Source organism: Lolium perenne, chromosome 6 (genome assembly GCF_019359855.2).
Source record: "Lolium perenne isolate Kyuss_39 chromosome 6, Kyuss_2.0, whole genome shotgun sequence".
Lineage (NCBI taxonomy): Eukaryota > Viridiplantae > Streptophyta > Magnoliopsida > Poales > Poaceae > Lolium > Lolium perenne.
The window spans coordinates 32,945,313-32,955,127 of record NC_067249.2 but is presented as its reverse complement, the minus strand read 5'-3'; positions in this window follow the sequence as shown (position 1 = coordinate 32,955,127).

The following is a 9,815-nucleotide window of genomic DNA, read 5'->3' as shown; positions in this document are numbered from 1 at the left end:
ATTCATGTGCATTATGCTTACTTGTGTGGTGAGGTACAAAACTTGGGGGTCCGTAGCAACGCACGGGCATTCAACTAGTATATATACAGTGGCAATTCAAAGCAGACTAAAAGAAAAACTTTAATTTACATCGATCAGAACATACAAGGCACTGCAGATTTGGCCAAACATAGCCGGCCCGGAGCTGCGCCACTAATTATACTCCCTCCATCTTAAAAAATGAGTTGCTCACTTTTTCTTCGAACGTATCTATAACTAAAATATATCTATATGCATCTGAATCTAGATAAATTTGAGCAGCTTTTTAACAACGGAGGGAGTATTTCCTCTTCGTGATCTGCAGCAGCATCGCCCTCAGTAGCGCCGCGCCTTGATGCCTCGCGCGGCATCCAGCGTGATCGGCGATGTTAAGACAGAGACCTGCAGCACAAATAAGCTGTATGGCGTGCTGTCCATGGTCTTGAAGAAAGAGGCACCCTGCGCCACGCTCTCGGTGATGCTTGAAAAGGAACCGGTTTCGTTAGAAATGACTTTTCCTGGTTACTATGACAGTGACCAGTGTCTCTTTACTGTCTAGCTCTTTTCATCACGGTCGGGCAATTCCCGGCCCGAGCTTTTACTGCGTGCACAACAATTTATTCCGGTACCTAAAACTTCGTCTTGATACGGCCGGTTTCGTGCGTGGAAAATGATCACCTCAAGCCATCATTTCGGAATTCGACAATTGTGAGCTTGTTCGTGGGTTGTCACGTATTGTAGGCCGGAGAGAGATGAGTGTGTGTGCGTGTTAATAAAACGGCTAGAGAATTTTGAATTCGGAAATGAATGATCTGCTTGTTGTAGAATGCTTCCCGGGAGAAATCGGTACACACGGACGTGTGGCCTGCTTGTCGGGCTACAAACTTGGATCGGTACAGCGGCGGGTGAGACCACGAGACAACGACGATGATCTCATCAGCCGAGACGGTTTCTGTACATGGTGCTTAACAATTACTTTCTTCGATTTCTTTTAGTTAACTTAAATTTAGTACAATTTTATATATAATCGAGTTAATTAAAAGAGATTGGAGGGAGTACATTTCATTCTCTGACCATCTTACACCAAGACCAAGTAAACCGTCCTACAATTTATTTGCTCTTCTAGAAGCCAAACATGGCGCGACCAATCACACGAGTAGTGAGTACATGCAAGGTTGTGTGTATAAGTGATTCCTGATTCCACGGGTGAACTTACTGGATGAAGGCCCAATCAGCGAAAAGTTTGCATCTTTAGCCTAGTTATAGTGGTTAGTATCATACAGCAGCATGATATTACTGAATGATATTGTCTCTATAATGCATGGTGTCAATACTTTTATAGTCTTGCTAAATTTATTTATTTGTATAATGTTAATGCTTAATACAAAATAATGTACAAGATCTATTTGACATTAATTATTCTTGTTCTATGTACAATGATACGGTAACTACCTATAATAGCACTAGCATCACTCTTATCATAAATTACAGTGACACATAAGTTTTACATGTATGTAGAACCCCCACTAAACAGGATGTGGTCAAAATAGTGGCGCGGGAGCAGTTACACCGCCATACTCACGTGTTGTGCTTAGCTGACGTACATAGTGGGCAAAGTGTATTGTGTATGTACAAGTGAAAGAGCAAGCTCTATCTTTATGTTTTGTGTGTTTGCTAACAACACATGAATGAATTTTACCGTGTGTGCTCAAGTGTGTAGGATTCAATTAATTTCAGCACTACGGATGATAACCCACATTTTTCTATAGTTTCATTATCTAGTCATCTGGTTTATTTACTATATGTTTGATCTCTGGTAATGGTGGATGTATAAGATGGACATATATTAAATTTACGACAAACGATAAAATGTAGCAGAAAGTGTATCCGGAAGGTGTGCGATCCATCTTCTCTATTATCTTTAATTACCCACCTCCAGTCAGTTAAGTGCATGTATAAGATGAGGATACCATTCATCAAACGTTATTGAGCTTGATTCCCATGTGATAAGACAGAATCATTTTTTACTCCTTCAAAGTGCATTAGAAAGAGAATTACACTTTTTGTGGATAAAAGTTGAATGTAAAGGTTCACTTATTTGTGGATGGAGAGTAGCTAGCACATCTCCAGCTTGTGATCTCTATGTGTTTTTGGTTGAGTGCCACTCATAGGATACCATGAAAATAATATTTAACAAATCTCCAATGCAAAAACTACATCAAGCGAGGATAGTAATCAAGATATTAAAAAAACTCAATATAATATAGATAGTGACATAGTGTTTTGGCTCATATGATGACCGATTTCCTTATCGTACCCCCTCCTCCTCCTTTAAATTGGTTTCTTTAGTGTATCGAAAAACTTTTGTGCTCGGACTTGGATGGCCTTATGTATGGGTATATACTATATTCAGAATACAATACTTACCATGGTTTAATTTATTTGATCGTTTTTGTTTCAGCTGAGCCCCCTCTCCGTTCATACGACACCAGTGAGTGATGAATAAAGTTCTTGTTACCTGCATTTAGAAGAAGATATTGCTCTTTTATTCATCGACTATGGATTGGGATATACAATACGTAGAGTTTACAAGCCAAAGATTGTGTAAATCTCATGAGTGAGTAATCTACATGCAAGGTCATTTTGCTTAATTAAATGCTTTCTTGTATGACATGCGTCCTAGTTGGAAAAAGGCACAATCAACAAAATGCTAGGAAATTCGGTCAAAACCAAAATGTAGGGGTGGTGATTGCCATACTAAATAGCACAAACCCACCATGCTCATACAATGGAGCTATGTTATCTGGTTTTCTTTGTTATTTTTGTATCTTGGATGATGGAAATCAGATAATTGGTGTTATTTGTAATGGGACTTTTGTCGTGTGATTGACTCATTTTGTAGCCTGGTAGTAAAATGAAATAATCATCCCTTTATTCCTTCGGGTAATATTTTTGCGTTGTTATACTCATAATGATTTATGTTGGAAATATTTAATTATCTAGTACAATTTCACAATGGATATATAGTCCACCCTATAGGGTTCAACTCCACTGAACTCCAAACTTGATCAACAATGATTGTATACAATATTTGCGAACTACTGGGAACCCAGCAGTTGTATGCTCACTGTACCCAAGGATGTGTCCCAAGATATGATCACAATCAACTCAGGCATATATACATGAACCCTGAACCCTAGATTCTCCACACCATTTTATATTTCTCTTGACAACAAATTTTACCAATGCGGCAACATATATGTTCCCTAGTGCCTCCCATTCCTAACATCATTTGAACATATCCAACTTCTAGTATCGTCTGGAATATCGACCATTCTTGCTAGTTATAAGGGCAACTAATTCAAGGAAATCATCTAATATATATGTAGGAGGATGCATTTAAACAAACTACATGCACACACAAGTGAAAATGTTAAGATAAGGCTAGAGGCGGTAGTTCTTTATAAGATCGGGTCATGCTTGGACATGGATAGGATTGTAGGTGTCATAATTAGCAATCATTGCACCAACAATCAACATCGATGTAAGATCATACCTTATAGTTCTAGTCGTCCACCCTAAATCCAAACAAAAGTTTATTTGGTAATAGTTTATTTTATAAATTCGTAAGGATTTGGTTCATAATTCATTCCAAAGAAACCACCTAAAAAAATTTGTACTCTTGAAGGCAATTTCTTAAAGCATATGTAATTAGACCTGCTAAACACTAGCAATACTCCTCGCTATACAAAACACTCTATAAAAGCTTTGAGTATTAGAGAAAAAATTAGAATTAGGCTGTAACACATCATGGAGAGCCTAACTGTTTTGGAACCTACAAAATGGAGCGAGGTCTAGTTTAGTGTGCAAATATATGTGCCCAGTTGTCGTGTCCCGCCAAGCAGAGGTAGAAGGCACAAGTTGGATCCTTAGGAAGGCCAAGTACTAGTGGGTTACTATCCATTTTCCTTTTCAAATAAGAGAGTATTGGAATCCGATCTTGAGTAGTTTGTGACCTAGGCTAATGCACTGCCACATGATACCTAGTTTTAGAGGGAAGCATAATCTAATGCCCGTCTATGAGTATGAGTGTGCCTAACATCATCATCCTCTTTTATTACTACATTAGAGCATTCCCTTTTATGTTGCTAAATCCAAATCGGCTCACGGGTGCATACTCGTTAAGTGGAAATACATTTTGAAGTGCCAATTTTTTTTTTGCATGTATATCTAGATATTCTATGTTCACCCGCAAGTTTTCGGGGAAAAAAAATATTTTTTGTGTCTTGTGTAAAAAAGATTAATTTTGATGCTCCAACACAACTATGTATAGGATATTTTTTTGTCTTTTTACATGCCACATAAAATATTGTTTTCCCACAAAAACTTGTGTATGAACATAGAATGCCAGGATTTACACCAAAAAAATTATTTCAACATTTTTTTGGCATTTTAGAATTTATTTTTTAATTATTTTGTATAATAGGTTCATATGCACCTATGAGCCAAAACTCCAACTCCTTTATGTTCCTCTTCTTTACTTTTATGCTTGTAAATGAATACTTCTATTTGTATATCTAGTTTACCTAAAACACAAACTTACGAGTTCAAGGTATCTTTTGAGACATATATTACACTAATATGTGGGAAGTGTAGTATTTGCATGTAAGAAAAACGACCCACTTTTCTTGGCAAGTGGCATCAAAATCATGTGGATCATCACCCCACCATCCTCTACTTCGGTACCCCTTCCCTGTCTCCGGTGTCTTAATCAAGCACCTTCCATCTCATCAAGACCTTGGTGACCACTTGGAGCTGGGAAAATGCTTCCTCCAATACTCATTTAGGCATTCTCAGTTAGAGATTTGAGTCATGCCATGAGCTAATTTAAGAAGATATCATATTAGTATCTACAAGGGAATTGTTCCTTGGTGCCTCCCATTTCCAGCATGTTGTGCATGTTCAACTACTCCTAGTTCACATTGTTGATGGGTATGTATAAAGTGTAAGCACAAGACTGGGAAGGAAGTGGGAGTATCTCCTTTATGATAAATTTTATGGTCATGTTTAAAGAAGAGTACATGTTGGTGGGTACATTAAATAATATCAACCCTAAAATACATCCATGTTTTGTAGTAAAAAGATCACTCTCAAGTCTTCATGGCCATGCATACACTTCTATAAAGTCAGAGCATGTGGATGCTTGCTCCAATTCAGTGTACTCTACGCCTAGTGAAAGCACACGAGATACATCTCCAGAATGAAATAAATAAAGCAAGAAAATTTAGTTGTTGCTGCCTGGTTCACACAACTATGTGATATGTGTTAGTGTGTTTGGGTGTTGTGTGTGTCTACTTGTATGCTTGAAAATTAATGACCATGTTTTAGTCCAACATGTAGCTAATAGAATTAGACTTGTTCACATCCCTTATTGTAAGCTTCTTACTAACATGCTCCATCACCAACATTGTCACCACATAATAAAATCATTACATAGCCCCATCCACAAGAAATCATATACCTAATAATAAAGGAGCTAAGGTTTCTGCTAAAAATTTCGTCCAACTATTTTTAGGACAGTTATATACCCTCCCATCAAACCACATAAGGGCGTGTTCAATAGTTTAGACAGCCATCGACTGTAGCATTCCTCCACGTCACCTATAGACGATTCTGTAGACAGCTTGTGCAGTGGGACTGTATTTTCAGGAGTCTGTAAAAGCAACTAACAATCGAGTTCGTGGAGCACTGCAGAGAAGTTGTAAACTACGAATATCGACAGCCTATGGTACAATGGGGAAACAACCGTGGATAGGGAGCGCTTTTTACGCGTATCGATCGTCTGTCGAGTTCCAGACGACCCGAGTCTCTCTCCTCGTTTTCCCACCTCCACCTCAGCCGAAATCTTACGTGGATGCTCTTATAGACAGCTGACGCTGGATCATTGTACATGCCCTAAGGGCATGTACATTTGTTCCGTCGCCGGGTGTCTGTAAAATTAGTGCATGTCACCTAAAGACAGACTAGCAGACAGCGTATACAATTGAGAGTCTATAACAAACCAAAATTTACGGGAAACATGGGCTTAATTTTCCTAAGGAACAAGATCCAACTGACGTAATGAACCCGTACAATGGGAAGGAGGCTGTCTGTAAGCTGCGTTTTTCGTGGCTGTAGAGTGTAGACCGACTGTAATTTTACAGACGGACCAGGCAGTTGGTGCTTTTCTCTCTCTCCCACGTCATCTAATTTCCTATGTGGACAGAGTTACAGACAGCTGATTAGATACCACTGTATATGCCCTAATACAACAGAATGCCACGGTACCGGTTCGTAATACCGATTCATATACCGAGCCACCAAACCCAGCCCCTTCCCTCTCCCCCGCCGCCTCTTTCGCACGACCCAATCAAGCTCCTCTCCCGTGCGCTTCAATCTCGAGGGAAACATCGTTCCCCGTTACGGTCATCAGCATCGCGATGGAGGAGGGCTCTGCATGACCGTTCCCTCACCTCACCTGTCGGACCTGGGCTGGTATGCGCCGGATCTGGCGTCCACGTGTGGCTCGCGTCCGTCGTTCCTCTTGCATCCACTCGATTTGTTCAAATCGCCGCCGCGAGATCTGGACAAGCCATCACAACTCCGCCCGATCGTGAAGGGAATGGCGGAGAACAGCGTCTGGCAAAGGCAGTTGACTAGGATCTGCGCCGCGCCCCTGCCGGCACTAGACGACGACGAGGCGTCCCCGATCTAGACGCTGCTTTCCCAGAAGCAGGATGTGAAGTCCCTCATGGCCTCATGGCTCCGCCACATCTCACGTGCAGACCTCTGTACAAGAAAACAACACATCAGTGTCCGTCTGCTCATTCCTTGCCAGCCTTTCTTGCAATCAGAAACAAGCGCCCATTGTACATGTTCTATGGTCTGGCTGAATCGTGCTCCTTCAGACTCAATCGCGGAATCGAATAAGTCGATGGCCTGGAGAGGAACTTGTGGCACGGCGGTGGCCAGTGATGACTGACAGTCGTTGGTTGGTTCCCCTGTTTTATTGTTGCTGGTTCAGATCACAAGACTTACTAAGTCACTCCCATAAAAGAAATTATTTGTTTGTGCATCTACCCATGGAACATTCTGGCGGAAGCAAAGCCTTGCCGCATCAAGTGCGCCTCTTCACTCCATATCGAGAACCATGGAGGCACCGTCGAACTGTGCTATACAGTTTCATGGTTGCCCGGATGTTATTGCCATCAGTGTTTGCTCATTCGTTATCTGATGTTACTGTGCAATTGCGTGTTGTCTCCGCGAAGGAGTGTCCCTGGGCGGTCTTGATCCCCTCCTTCATAGTACGTGATCTAGCAATTCCCCTTTCGCCTGCCTGCTAGCTAGCACCGCTGGGAGTAGCTGCTCTCTGAACTCTAGATTGCATTCACAGTGTTTGTGTTCTGGAATCATCTTGGTTTCCCTATTCCTAGCAATTACACTGAAATTTTGATACTAATTCAGGTACAGTGAGAACAACCGCTGGTTTGATGAAGTTAAACTCAACTATAAATCATCTAGATTGTGAGCATTAGTTTTGTCTGAAGAAATATCCGTTGTGAGTAGTTTCAGAGTAGTTGATGCATGTGATCTATTTTAGATGGCCACACTTATTTCGTGCACAAGAGTTAACTGTCGGACTACCTCCGTTTCAAAGAATAAGACGCACATGTATTTCAAGATGAACTTTGACCATAAAAATTGAGCAACAAATTCTTGATTATATTATATGTAATTATCACCGTTGGATTCGTATTGAAAAGCACTTTCTAATGATGCTAATTTCATATAAATAATCTTTATATATTTGAAGTAATTTTTGGTCAAACAAAAGCACGTAAAACAAGGACGCCTTATTCCTTGAAACGGAGGTAGTAATTTATTTTTTCACGCTTGTGGCAACATTGATTTAAAAGAACATGCAGATTGGTCGGACTAGAATAGGGCTAAGGAGTTCATCCACACGTTTTGCTTGGCGACAATGGCAATAGAGTCTCGTGCAAGATATGATTTTCACCATAACTTGTTTAAAATTCATGTTATGTGATTTTCAATATTGGCGATGTACAAAAGACATGTCGATCAAGAACTCCATGCGTTCGATTGATGTAAGGATTTGAAAATACTGAAATGTTAGTTCATTTAATTTTGGTTTGCGTCCGTTGCAACGCACGGGTTTTTTGCTAGTCATTATAAAAAATACTAAACAACATTTATTGTTTATGTGTGGACCATCACTCGATCATGCAAATTAATACGTTGAGTATAGATGCACTTACATATACTTGTAGAAGTGTGCGCATTTTAAGCTAACTTGGCAACGTAGGTTCTACCCTATGATGTCAAGCGTCTTTCTGATATTGGGATCTATAAAAACGAAATCAAGAGTTTTTAAGTGGAATGGATTGTCAAAGTCAATAGTATCTGATAGAAACTTGGAAGTATTATATAGTTGAGAAAAAAATTAGTAAACCACAACATATGGCTTGACTTGATCAAGCACACATGCAGGTTGCTGCAGTGCAGCCTGTGTATAACATGTCGCTCATGTGTGTACTTTAACTCTAGCAGGCTTCCGGTTGTATTATTCATAACTGCCAATAGGGAAAGTAACTTCTTTGGTATGTATTAGCTAAAGCCTTTCCAATTCCTTAATTTTGAAAGTTAACCCTAATTACAAAACACTCTTCTCAATATAGTGTAGGTCACGCGTTAGCAGAAGCATAGAGAATGTGATTGAAGTGAATCTGATGTTGCACAGTCTGTTAAAGAGAATACAATATATCGAGACCCTTCTCTATAATAGTTTTAGATAACCAACTTACAAAATACAGTATTCGGAAATCAGCAAGTCAACTATTTTTTCATAAATCATATTGAGTATCTCCTAAAAAAGACAAATTGAACCAGCAACTATTTTTGCTCAAACGTGTTGCACTGGCTAGGACTCTCCATATCAAACAAATATTTGAGGACTTAATTTTGGGTGGTGCATTTTGAGTACTGAGTTTGTATTTTTAGGGTGAAAATACTAGGTTTGACATGCATTTGTTGTTCCTAGATACTAGATGATACCCCGCGCGTTGCTGCGGATACTTGTAGTATTTTATTAAATTAAGTCTAATGTTTAAGTTAAAAAAATTTAAAAAATATCTCTAAGGGGCATTACACAATTAGCGCAAACCCAAATAGAGAACATATAAAATGCTATTATTTGTTGGATTAGGTGGCAATATTGTCATCGACAGTACTACTGAGGGAAATAACATAAGTTTGTTTTTCCGTGTTAACTCGGCAGGGATAAAATTCTTCCAACCATTACACGTTGAAGGGCTCAGTCACAGAAACATCTAAAGGTCCCTCGGCAAAAATTTCACTACACGGTAGTCCTTTTTTCTCTTCCCAAAGCTCAGTTGCAGATAAAATATTGAAACCTGTGGTGCAGAAATGGTTGGATTAGAAGTTGTCGGGCCGTTAAAAGTGTTTAAGGAGTATAAAATCTGAAGTGACTTGTAATGCTATACCCACAAAAGGTAATTAGTCAAGAAGTCTTGAATGTATTAGCTAACCGGTTACATTTCCTTAGCCTGCAATAGATCAAAAGGATACTCAACTGGATGATTACATAGGAACAATAGGTGTCAAAAAAAAAAATACATGGGAACATGATCAAATTAGGTTATGAAGACCTACATCAATCACATCAATGTTGAACGACATGTGTTGAATAGAAATTAGTAAAACAATTATCTAAGGTG